Raw genomic sequence first — 14,136 nt, forward strand, 5'->3', positions numbered from 1 at the left:
GAAGTCCAGCAAACGCTTCCCATTCCCATTAGCTTCCATATCTTCCCCACATTTACCAATCACCTTTTCGTATCCTTCAGTTCTATTCCCAACTCTCGCATTGAAATCGCCCATTAGCACTATGCTATCCTTGCTGTTGATCCTGACCACGATGTCACTCAATGCTTCATAAAGCTTGTCAACTTCATCCTCATCTGCACCCTCACGTGGTGAATACACCAACACAATTCTAGTCCTAATTCCTCCTACTGACAAATCTAGCCACATCATTCGCTCATTTACGTGCCTAACAGAAACTATGTTGCGTGCAATGGTATTCCTGATAAAGAGCCCTACCCCAGACTCTGCCCTTCCCTTTCTAACACCCGTCAAGTATACTTTATAATCCCTATCTCTTCCTCGTTATCTCCCCTTACCCGAATATCACTTACTCCTAGCACATCCAGATGCATCTTCTTTGCTGACTCAGCAAGTTCTACCTTCTTTCTTCCATAAGCCCCATTAATATTGATAGCTCCCTATCGAATTCCATTTCTTTCGCAGAGTTGTTTCCAAGGAGTCCCCCGCCTGTCAAAAGGGAGTGGGACTCCATTACTCCCATAGGTCCGAGGCTTGCTTAAAGTGTTCTGAGCTCGGTAAATTCATGAAGCAGGATGCTACACTACTTGCACATAGTCCAAGTCTCCTCTAACGGGTTATGGACCACCGGTGAATTGTATAGTCCTAGCCGTCTGAGCACAAGGAGGGCCATGACTCAGAATATGTCCGAGATGCCCACTCCCATTCCATAGCAACTGGTATCCCGACTCTCAGGACCACTTAGTCTGCCACTCAGCCGTTGCCCATGGTTCACGAACTAGGACGTGACTATAGTAACCCACAAACATGAAGAGTGGTGGAAGAAAACTAAACGTGAAGGCCTACATTATCGAAAGCTCATAAAATTGATCATCAATAACATTACGTTGACCAATGTTTGTTGTGATGTCGCTTGTCGCTTATGCTGGCACTCATCTCCGATAGATGGGATTACTGCTGTGTACCGAGTATAAGAGCCTGCCTGAGTATTGGCGGGAAATAGCTGGGGACGTGCACACTTGTTGCTTATGGCGACGATGGGATAAGAAAGGTCCAACAACGAGACCCTGTCAGGGATGGGATGAATGAAGCCCCATCTTGCGGCGAGTGCCTGTCGCACTCCTCGGGGGCAATGATTGATGACTGACAGATGAAATGAAATGATAGTGGAGAGTGTTGCTCGAATGGAAGATGACAGGCAAAACCGGAGTACCCAGAGGGAAACCTGTCCCGCCTCCCCTTTGTCCAGCACAAATCTCACATGGAATTACCGGGATTTGAACCACGGTATCCAGCGGTGGGAGGCCGGCGCGCTGCCACCTCAGCCACGGAGGCTCCCAGGAAAGGTCTAAGAGTGGGAAGGAATCGGTCGTGACCTTAATTGGTGTGAAGCCCCAGCATTTGCCTGTTGTGAAAATTGGAAACGGCGATAAACCATCCTGTTTGGTGCCGACAGTGGGGTTCGAATCCACTCTCTCCCGGATACAAGGTTACAGCTACGCGTCCAACTCTCCCGATGAAACATTTAGTGGCAGCAGCAGTAGTATTCGTTAAAAGTAAGAATATGTGTGGTTTTCCATTTGATCGAGTTTTTCATACGATGACATTCGTACTGACGTCATCCTAATGACCTGTGTTAATTTCACTTTGGAAAACCCCTAAGACAGTCTCTCGGAGGGTGTAAAAAGGCAGGTGGAGAGTGACTCTCTGCCATTATAATGAAAACTCCCCAAACTGATTGTGACCAATGGTAGGCAATAGGGCCTACCTTTACAATGAAAATTCCGTTACCCTTTCTTCACATGAGAAAAGGCGTATGGTCTAGGGTAACGTTAAGCGCTACAACGTACATACTACCTAACCTAGAATTCTGTATACAATGTAGAAATCCGTAGCGAAGCACGGCTACACCAGCTAGTTAACGATATCATAAAAAATATTGTGTGGCACACATTTAAATTTACTCCCTCGGATACTGGGATTCGTTAACATACATAATTTGAAGTGCGTGCCTTAACAAAACTAACAAGTTACGATAAACACTCGACGGAATTTGAAGCCGTGATCTCAACACAAAACCATAAGAAATACAGCACAAATAGTACAGCTCCATATTCCGTGGCCAGCAGTTACCAGCCTATCTTAAGGTAATCATGAGTAAAATGTTGTAAATTTTGACCAAAAAATCAAATTTTCAAATTTAGAAATCGTCCGATTCTTTGTCTTTAAAGTGCTGTTATGACGCTATACTAAGGCCCACGGGAGTTGGAGTCTGGCGCCACCGGCGAGGAAAAGCTGACTAACGCTGCTCGAAAATGATCTGTTGCTATGGTAACGATAACAGCGATGTGGGTTAGTTGTTGCTGCTTTATGTATTTACATGTTTGTTTTCCGAATATTATTTTCGTTGTTAGTTTATGTTTCCTGTAAGTTAATCAATGGCTAGTTCCAGTTCTATTCTGTATTGAGTTGGGTTTATTGCCAGAAACTGATGATTTGGATGATTATGCAAGCTCATATTTATCGGCAGTGGAATTATTAACACAAGGTTAGGAACGGGTGAAGTGCAGTGTAACCCTCTCGCTCTAATACGTAATTATAACGAATTAAATTGCTGTTGATGAGAACTATATTAGTGTGCAATGCTGAGATTTAGTGAAATTTAAATTTCTACTGAAATTGATGAATTTGTTACTAATTAATGGATACCATTATTATTTGCTATATGTAAATGGATCACTTCGATTGCCGGTATGGCTGACACAGATATGTGGTAGTGTTGTTATGGTGACCCATCCAATTACTGACCAACGCGATTGTTACCTCAAGTTGGTAATATGTATTTTTTGCAGGAACTACACATTTAATAAACTAATTAATATGAGTATATCTTGAAAGCAGCGTAGTTATCGGCTTCCAAACCACACCGCCATCTCAAGACTTGTGCTCTAATCAGGTGATCGTTGCGAGATGTGGCAGTATTTAGTACTAACCTTAGACAGAGTCCAAATGAGGTTCATGAAATGGATCAGTTACAAAGGTTTGGGTATTTCTCTCTCCTGCTCCGATTACGAGTCTGTTTGCGGGACCATGAGTATGAGGGCATTGCACTCGCGCCGCAGATGTACCAATGCCCTCTTTCCTTATAAGTGTTTGACGAATAGAGTCGCCTGCTCAACATTATTGGAGTTGATACCATTACCGTTCCTCGTCATCTGCCTAAAGGTAGAACTGCAGCTCGGGCAAACTCATGGCTGCTGAATTCACTTGATGAGGTGGGGGCGGTAGAATAACACCCACGGTATCCCCTGCCTGTCGTAAGAGGCGACTAAATGGGGCCCCAGGGGATCTGAACTTTGGAGTGTGGATTGGCGACCACGGGGCCCTTAGCTGAGTCCTGGCATTGCTTCCACTTACTTGTGCCAGGCTCCTCACTTTCATCTATCCTATCCGACCTTCTTGGTCAACTCTTGTTCTTTTCCGACCCCGACGCTATTAGGTTTGCGAGGGCTAGGGAGTCTTTCATTTCACGCCCTTCGTGGCCCTTGTCTTCCTTTGGCCGATATCTTCATTTTTCGAAGTGTCGGACCCCTTCCATTTTTCTCTCTGATTAGTGTTATATAGAGGATGGTTGCCCAGTTGTACTTCCTCTTAAAACAAAAATCACCACCACCACCACTCTCTGCAAAATAGATAAATATGTGTATGTCTCTAGATGTAGTTTAATCATGACAGTTATTTAAGGATATTCATTTGTATTTATCTATTTATTAATTGTGGTTCATGGTGTGGGTTACTGTAGTCACGTCCTGGTTCGTGAACCATGTGGCCTGAGAGTCGGGATACCAGTTGCTATGGAATGGGAGTGGGCATCTCGGACATATTCTGAGTCATGGCCCCCCTTGTGCCCAGGCGGCTAGGACTACACAATTCACCGGTGGTCCATAACCCGTTAGAGGAGAAATCCTCATTTGGACTATGTGTGGGTAGGGTAGCATCCTGCTTCATGAATTTACCGAGATCAGAACATTTTAAGCAAGCCACGGACTTATGAGAGTAACGGAGTCCCACTCCCATTGGACAGGCGAGGGACTCATTGGAAACAACTTGGCGAACGAAATGGATTTCGATGGGAAGCTAGCAATATTAATGGGGCTTGTACCGGGAGCTACACCCCAACGCCGCGCCTAAATGAACTCCTCTATTGGTGAAACAGTGAAACTGAAACTACACCAACTTAGAACTTTACTCAGAAGATGTCACCACAGAAATATGATATATTTTTGTTATTGTGCAGTTGCCTAAACTGAGTAAATTTCTCCTTGTTTTGTTTGCCATTCATCAAGAAGTTTGGACAATCTTACACAGATGACACTGCTAAAAACTATGATCATGCACCCTGGTGCGAGTGTAAGAAGTTATAATTTAAAAACGTTTTGTATTTCTAGGTATTTGTAACTGAATGCTGCTAATTTATTTTCGGGTTGGCAATATTTCCTTTTCCTTTCCGCCAGTTTTGAATCTAGCCAATCACTGAATTCTGTAATTAATTTCCAACCTATCACAGGCTTCTTGTTCGATTCTGAGTGTATCTTTGAAATTGACCAATTAAATTGAGAGGGTGTAGCTGCTTCAGTCTTGAATGACTTCGAACCTTCCCTGAGGGTTTATAAACTGCGGATTTTCACGTTTCTTGGCCAATTGATCGTCATCTTACCGAGTTTGTGTGTGTCAAAGCAGGAGGCGGGCAACCTCTTTCATCGGTCAGCAGAACATCTACAACGTAATGGCCACAAGTAGTATAATAGGGGGATTCGGGCGCCTCCTCCTCCTCCCGCGGCGCGGGAAATTTGAATTCTGGCGGGAAATTTGAATTTTGGCGCGAGATTTGAATTTGTAAACAAAGCCACGTGCTTTTTGACAGCTGTCATCGACAACAACGCATCGCTAACCTCACTGCTGCCATCTCGACGGGCCTAAACCTCAGTAGTGCCAACATAACCTAACTAGCGTGAGGTAAACTAAGCCACGTGTTTTTTGATAGCCACGTGCTTTTTGACAGACAACAACGCATCGCTAACCTCAGTACTGCCATCTTGACGGGCCTAAACCTCAGTAGTACCAACTTAACCTAACTAGCGCGAGGTAAACAAAGCCACGGGCTTTTTGACAGCCACGTGCTTTTTGATAGCTGTCACTTAACCTAACTAGTGCGAGGTAAACAAAGCCACGTGTTTTTCGACAGCCACGTGCTTTTTGACAGACAACAAGGCATCGCTAACCTCAGTACTGCCATCTTGACGGGCCTAAACCTTAGTGGTACCAACTTAACCTAACTAGCGCGTGGTAAACAAAGCCACGTGCTTTTTGACAGCCACGTGCTTTTTTGACAGCTGTCATCCGCCATCTTTAAACTACAGAGCACTGTGCTGCCCTCTTTAGATGTAAAATTCGTCACCTGTCATCGGCAGTGCTGCCATCTTGGCGGGCCTAAACCTTAGTGCTACCAACTTAACCTCACTAGCGTGAGATAAACAAATCCACGTGCAGCTGTCATCCGCCATCTTTAATCACAGTGCTGCCCTCTTTGTGGTGGCGGATAATTTGAAAAATGCTTTTTGATAGCAGGCATCTTTGAGCACCGTGCTGCCCTCTATGTGGTGGCGGTAAATTCCACGTGCTTTACAAACCTATATGCTTTTCTGACAGCTGTCATCCGGCATCTTTAATCCAGACAGAACAGTGCTGCCCGGTGGCGGCAAATTCCACGTGCTCTTGTTTGGAAACAAAGCCATGTGCAGCTGTCATCCGCCATCTTTATTCACCGTGCTGCCCTCTTTAGCTACTTACCTTTGACAGCTGTCATCCGCCATCTTTAATCCAGAGAGAACAGTGCTGCCCTCTATGTAGCGGTGGCAAATTCCACGTGCTTTACAAACCTATATGCTTTTCTGAGAGCTGTCATCCGCCATCTTTAATCCAGAGAGAACAGTGCTGCAATCTATGTGGCGGTGGTAAATTCCACGTGCTCTTGTTTGGAAACAAATCAACATGCATTTTTTGACAGCTGTCAACCGCCATCTTTAATCACCGTCCTGCCCTCTATGTGGTGGCGGTAAATTCTACGTGCTTTACAAACCTATATGCTTTTCTGACAGCTGTCATCCACCATCTTTAAGCTGTAAATCCCCGATTCTCGTGTTAGAAGTTGTAAAACAGATTCTTAATCCGAGTTCTTTGACGTCAGGAAGGGCAACCGGTCGAAAACAATAGTGTATGATGTAAGAGGCTAGATACTGCCAGTTTTGCGTCAGGAACGGCAACTCAACAAATTCTTGCGATTTAAAATCTTAGTTTTGCGTCAGGAAGGGCATCCGGCTGTAAAACAATAGTTCGTGATACAGTGATTTAAAATATAAAAAGACCATCTAGCTGTAAAGCCCGATTCTCGTGTTAGAAGTTGTAAAACAGATTCTTAATCCGAGTTCTTTGACGCCAGGAAGGGCAACCGGTTGAAAACAATAGTGTATGATGTAAGAGGCTAGATACTGCTAGTTTTGCGTTAGGAAGGGCAACTCAACAAATTCTTGCGATTTAAAATCTTAGTTTTGCGTCAGGAAGGGCATCCGGCTGTAAAACAATAGTTCGTGATACAGCGATTTAAAATCTAAGAAGTGCATCTAGCTGTAAAACCCCGATTCTCGTGTTAGAAGTTGTAAAACAGATTCTTAATCCGAGTTCTTTGACGTCAGGAAGGGCAACCGGTCGAAAACAATAGTGTATGATGTAAGAGGCTAGATACTGCCAATTTTGCGTCAGGAAGGGCAACTCAACAAATTCTTCTGATTTAAAATCTTAGTTTTGCGTCAGGAAGGACATCCGGCTGTAAAACAATAGTTCGTGATACAGCGATTTAAAATCTAAGAAGAGCATCTAGCTGTAAATCCCCGATTCTCGTGTTAGAAGTTGTAAAACAGATTCTTAATCCGAGTTCTTTGACGTCAGGAAGGGCAACCGGTCGAAAACAATAGTGTATGATGTAAGAGCTTAGATACTATCAGTTTTGCGTCAGGAAGGGCAACTAGTCTTAAAACAAAACAGATTCTTAATCCGAGTTCTTTGACGTCAGGAAGGGCAACCGGTTGAAAACTATAGTGTATGATGTAAGAGGCTAGATACTGCCAGTTTGCGTCAGGAAGGGCAACTCAACAAATTCTTGCGATTTAAACTCTGTAAAACATATTTTTAACCCCAAGAGAATCGAACCCGAGACTACCGGGTGAGAGGCATGCACACTAAACTAAACTGTAGGCTATAGGTTACATTTTTTTGTTCTACAGTCTTTGAAGTTGTATCAACGCAGTCATTCTGAGCGAGGCGCGGAATGCATGTGTTAGCTGAAATTGTACACGTATCTTTCGGCTGTAGTAGTAACCTTGAACGAAGACACGGTGTGCTGATAAGCGACTTGTAACTCACGAACGTCTTCTTAGCTGAGTAGCATTCAGCCCATGTAAGCTCTTAACATATTATGATTGTACGGAGAGGTTAAAACACAGTACCAATTAAGGTTGTAAAATATTCTGTTCTGTAAAACTGAAATAGTCCTCCTCTGTGGTGTAGTAGTTAGTGTGATTTGCTGCTACCCCCGGAGGTCCGAGTTCGATTCTAGCCTACTCCTACCGAAGAAGCCTGCACAAGGCTTATTACCTCCATCCGACAGATGAATCACCATCAACGTCTTGTACTCAAAAATCATTTTGGAAGGAGTCTGCACAAGGTTTAACGCCCCCCTATCAACAGCCCTTACTTAATGCTGGCTTTTTTGCACACCCCGCCTCTTAGATCATACACCATAGTTTTACGACGGGTTGCCCTTCCTGACTAGGATTTTAAATCGATAACTAGATATCCCGGTACCGGCACATAGCCTACTCCTACCGAAGAAGCCTGCACAAGGCTTATAGCCTCCATCCGACAGATAAATCACCATCAACGTCTTGTACTCAAAATCATTTTCGAAGGAGTCTGCACAAGGTTTAACGTCCCCATCAACAGCCCTTAATTAATGCTGGCTTTTTTGCACACCCCGCCTCTTAGATCATACACCATAGTTTTACGACCGGTTGCCCTTCCTGACTAGGATTTTAAATCGATAACTAGATATCCCGGTACCGGCACATAGCCTACTCCTACCAAAGAAGCCTGCACAAGGCTTATTGCCTCCATCCGACAGATGAATCACCCTCAACGTCTTGTACTCAAAATCATTTTCGAAGGAGTCTGTACAAGGTTTAACGTCCCCATCAACAGCCCTTACTTAATGCTGGCTTTTTTGCACACCCCGCCTCTTAGATCATACACCATAGTTTTACGACCGATTACCCTTCCTGACTAGGATTTTAAATCGATAACTAGATGTCCCGGTACCGGCACATAGCCTACACCCACCGAAGAAGCCTGCACATAGCTTAACGCCTCCATCCGACAAATGAATCACACTCAACACTCTTCAATCATTCTCGCTACTTCGGAAGATAGCGGGTTCGAACTAGAAGCCGTAAAAAATAGCAAATGCTAGGCGAGGGGCCTACGCGATCGTCATAACGTGATCTAGCTAAATGTAGTTTTAGCTCAATACCTTTAAGTGCCTACAGGTAAGGAATACCGCGGATGTAGCTTAGTACCCCCCCGTTTAAGTCGAGAAGTCGAGGATCGCGCGCTAACTTTCCAAGGCTCGATCCGCTGCAGAACTCTTAAATTCTGACACCTCGGCATCAACAGGAGGTTCGATTCCGGCTTAAATACATCAGCCTGCGGGACTTCAGGAGAGCTCTTGTTGCATAAATACTTCGTTCCGACTGTACTGCAGTTGTCAGCGATTTTCACATCCGCTTGGTAACAAGCAGCATATTTACTCGCTGCAGTCTGCGTGAAGTGTTCACAGTTCTCTGTATGCGTTTATTACGTACACACATCTCCCGTCTAAGTACTGTCTGCTGTGAATATTATTCTTCAGCCTTTATCTTAAGGTAAGGTAGAACTGTTAGTTACTTTTTGCAAAGCAACTTCTACGCTAGACATCTACATTCATATATGTTTGTTCTTTTTAGGTACCGTTCGAAAGTACGCATTTTATTCATCCGAGTAACAGTCTGCAGCACGTGCATTTTTTTAAAGGTATGTTTTGGAACTTTGAGTTGTAAAGATAACTAGGCTAGCTGATACACCCTACACTACATTCATATATGTTTGTTCTTTTCTTTTTAGATTCGACCAGAATATTATCATTCGAGTTTCAGGCTTGAACGTACGCATTTTATTTATCCGAGTAACAGTCTGCACCACATTCATTTTTAAGGTATGTTTTCGAACTTTGAGTTGTAAAGATAACTAGGCTAGCTGATGTACCCTACACTACATTCATATATGTTTGTTCTTTTCTTTTAGGTACGACCAGAATATTATCATTCGAGTTTCAGGCTTGAACGCACGCATTTTATTCATCCGAGTAACAGTTTGCAGCGCGAAGATTTTAAGGTATGTCTGACCTCTATTCGTTGAAACTTGGTTTCTTCTAAAACATCGTAACTTTAGTCTATTGATAAATAGTCATTTTCTTTAATCCTCATGCTATAGACGAGGTTAAATTTATAATTTCAAACACGCACATAGCTATGTCTGACCTCAGCAGGCTGAAACTTGGTTTCTTCTAAAACATCGTAACTTTAGTCGTTCTCTTCAATCCTCATGCTATAGAGAGGTTAATTTTATAATTTCAAACACACACATAGCTATGTCTGACCTCAGCAGGCTGAAACTTGGTTTCTTCTAAAACATCGTAACTTTAGTCTATTGATAAATAGTCGTTCTCTTCAATCCTCATGCTATAGACGAGGTTAATTTTATAATTTCAAACACACACATAGCTATGTCTGTCCTCAACAGGCCGAAACTTGGTTTCTTCCGAACATCGTAACTTTAAGCTAATCATAAATAGTTGTTCTCTTCAATCCTCATACTATAGACGAGGTTAATTTTATAATTTCTAACTTACAGCAATGTCTGACCTCAACAGGCTGAAACTTGGTTTCTTCTAAAACATCGTAACTTTAGAGTATTGATAAATAGTCGTCCTCTTCAATCCTCATGCTATAGACGAGGTTAATCTTATAATTTCAAACACGCACACATAGCTATCTCTGTCCTCAACAGACTGAAACTTGGTTTCTTCTAAAACATCGTAACTTTAGTCTTGATAAATAGTCGTTCTCTTCAATCCTCATGCTATAGACGAGGTTAATCTTATAATTTCAAACACGAACACATAGCTGTGTCTGTCCTCAACAGGCTGAAACTTGGTTTCTTCTAAAACATCGTAACTTTAGTTGTTCTCTTCAATCCTCATGCTATAGACGAGGTTAATTTTATAATTTCAAACACGCACACATAGCTATGTCTGCCCTCAACAGGCTGAAACTGAACATCGTAACTTTAAGCTAATCATAAATAGTTGTTCTCTTCAATTCTCATGCTATAGACGAGGTTAATTTTATAATTTCAAACACGCACACATAGCTATGTCTGACCTCAATAGGCTGAAACTTGGTTTCTTCTAAAACATCGTAACTTTAGTCTATTGATAAATAGTTATTTTCTTTAATCTGCATGTCATAGAAGAGGTTAATCTTATAATTTCAAACTCACAGCAATGTCCGGCCTCTATACGTTGAAACTTGGTTTCTTCCGAACATCTTAACTTTAAGCTAATCATAAATAGTTGTTCTCTTCAATCCTCATGCTATAGACGAGGTTAATCTTATAATTTCAAACTCACAGCAATGTCCGACCTCTTTACATTGAAACTTGGTTTCTTCCGAACATCGTAACTTTAGTCTATTGATAAATAGTCGTTCTCTTCAATCCTCATGCTATAGAAGAGGTTAATCTTATAATTTCAAACTCACAGCCATGTCCAACCTCTATACGTTGAAACTTGGTTTCTTCCGTAACTTTCACCTAATCTCTATCGGTCGTTCTCTTTTCAGATGTTCTCCTGCTGCGAGGAACGTAATGTAACGTTTACAAGTCGTGATAACTTCATGCGCCTTATGAAATCAAAACACCCTAGCATAACAACTGCTTTATGTAAAGTTTGTAGTGTGTATTTCGCTAACGTAGAGCGATACGAGGCACACTTAGCAGAGGTACATCAAATATCTACTTGCCCTCAGGTAGCAGTAGGGAAAAAGCGTGCAGCTACTGATGTAGCTGTAGAAAGTACTAGTAGTAAAAAACCTAGGAAAAATGAACTTCAAACTATTCACTGCGAGCACTGTAACACTGATGTACCATCTTCGCATTTTCAGGGACACTTACGGAGTAATGCGCACAAAAATAATGCGTGTAGAAATGGTAGTAACGCAAACATCGAGAAAATGAATACAGCATTTAAAAGTGGGATTGCTAGTTACCGAATTCGCACCAGTCAAAAGTTTCAGAGCACTTCAAACTTTTTAAATTGCGTTCAACCGGATGTACAACAGCTTCTTGCTAAATCCTTGTCCAATCATAGTTTATTTAAAGTTAATTTTGAACTTTTCGCCTTGTACATTAAAAGCATGGATGAATCCGAAATAACGGACATTAAATCATTTAATACGAAGAATTTTGTCATAAGTGAGTCGACTAATTTTGGTGATGTACTTAGGGATGTCGCTAACATTATTTCAACTAAGAGCGAAGAATTTCAGGAAAAGGAATCAGGGTGGGCTTTAGTTGAGATAATGTATCTAGAAGTTAACATCAATAAGTACAATCCTATGCGTGGATCTTCGCACATCGAGCTGCCGACATGGATTCAGCGAAAAGAAGCTGTTGTAAACATCCAAAACAATGACGAAGCATGTTTTGCATGGGCGGTGATGTCAGCTTCAAATCCTGTGAAACGGAATGTAGCGAATAGAACATCATCGTATCCACACTATTCAACGCAGCTAAATTTCGATAGTATAGAATTTCCTGTGCAGATAAAGGATATTAAGCGCTTTGAGGAACTAAATAACATTAGCATTAATGTGTATGGTGTAGAGAAAAAGTCTGTAGTAGGTCCTCTGTATTATACATGTCATAAGAAGAGTACTCATGTTAACTTACTCTATATTGAAAACTGAAAATAGCCACTTTTGCTGGATTAAAAATCTGAGTAGACTTGTTGGCAGTCAGTTGTCAAAACATAAGTGTAAAAAGTGGCTATGTGATGGATGCTTGCAGTATTTTAGAACTGAAGATCAGTTAACGAAGCATTCCAAGAATGACTGCAATCATGTACGTACAGAGATACCTACTACAGGCAATAATGTTTTAAAATTTACAAATTTTCACAAGCAGATGTGGGTACCGTTCGTGATTTATGCAGACTTTGAAGCCATCCTCACGCCATGCAACACATGCTCACCTAATCCTGACAACTCTTTCACTAATACTACGCACATGCATGTCCCGTATAGCTTCGCGTATTACATCAAGTGTAGTTACGATAACACGCTTAACAAGTTAGAGCTGTATCGAGGACATGATGCTGCTAAAGTATTTTTAGAAAGACTTGAAAGTGATGCAGTTCGTCTCGGTCGTATTCTGAATAGTAATATTCCTATGAAGCCACTCACCGAAATTCAGTTAAATGATCATGAACGTGCTACAAAGTGTAGCATTTGTGATGGGGAATTTTCCGAAAATGACCCTAAAGTTTTTGATCATGATCATTTAACTGGTTTCTACAGATGTGCCGCTCATTATAGCTGTAATCTTAAGTAGAGAGTTCCTAAATTTATCCCTGTAATTTTTCATAACTTATCTGGTTACGACTCTCATTTCATCATTTCACAATTTGGAGCTTCAGATGAAAAAGTAGATATAATCCCTCAGAATAAAGAGCGGTACATTGCGTTTGCAAAGTCTGTAAAAGTAGATGCTGAGCATTCTATAAAACTGAGATTCCTTGACTCGTTTCGCTTTATGGCGAGTAGCCTCCATAAACTTTCTAGTCATTTACAGCCTGAACAATTTACGGAAATTCGACGCGTTTTTCCCGAAGAAGCGCAGTTTTATTTACTTCGGCGTAAGGGTGTTTTTTGTTATGAATATCTCGACTGCTTAGACCGCCTAGAAGAACGTGCCTTACCATCGAAACAATCCTTTTACAGCTCGCTGAATTCAGCAGATATTAGTGATGATGACTATTTACATGCACAACATATCTGGGAGCAGTTCCACATTCAAACGCTGGGTGAATACTCCGATTTATATTTAAAGACAGATGTACTTTTGTTAGCTGATGTTTTTGAAACTTTTCGCTGTGTTTGCATGAAAACCTACAGCCTTGACCCATGTCAGTATTTTACAGCGCCTGGGTTAAGTTGGGACGCGATGTTAAAACACACGCAGGTGAATTTGGAACTGCTAACTGATATTGATATGGTGCACTTTATAAAATCATCTATTCGAGGTGGTCTAAGTCAGTGCAGCGGGCGGTATTCGAAGGCGAATAATAAGTATATGCCGAGTTTCGATTCTAGTCAGGAATCTCGGTATATCGTTTACCTCGATGCTAATAATCAGTATGGGTGGGCGATGAGTCAGCATCTACCGGTGAGTGGTTTCCGCTGGCTGACGCAGTGCGAAATTGATGCTTTACAGCTACACGCCCTAGGTGATGAAGCTGATAAAGGCTATTTCCTCGAAGTTGACTTACAGTATCCTAAAGAGTTACACACTTCTCATAATGACCTACCGTTCTGCCCTGAAAATATGAAGCCCCCGTACATCGCATCAACGACGAAAATGCTAAATGCTAATTTGTGTGATAAATCTAAGTATATCATTCATTACCGAAATTTAAAACAGTGTTAGCAGCATGGTTTGAAGTTATCCAAAATTCATCGCGTACTAGAATTTAATCAGTCACCGTGGCTAAAGCCATATATCGATCTGAACAATAATTTAAGAACGAATGCGGTTAACGAGTTTGAAAAAGATTTCTACAAGCTCATGAATAAC

General features: G+C 41.8%; 1 protein-coding gene across 1 annotated transcript in view; it reads right to left on the minus strand.

Annotated features, from left to right (window-relative positions):
• LOC136874255 (uncharacterized) overlaps positions 1–14,136 on the minus strand; it is a 150,600-nt gene that overhangs the window by 13,349 nt on the left and 123,115 nt on the right. The window lies entirely within an intron of this gene.

Source organism: Anabrus simplex, chromosome 5, assembly GCF_040414725.1.
Source record: "Anabrus simplex isolate iqAnaSimp1 chromosome 5, ASM4041472v1, whole genome shotgun sequence".
NCBI classification, from domain to species: domain Eukaryota; kingdom Metazoa; phylum Arthropoda; class Insecta; order Orthoptera; family Tettigoniidae; genus Anabrus; species Anabrus simplex.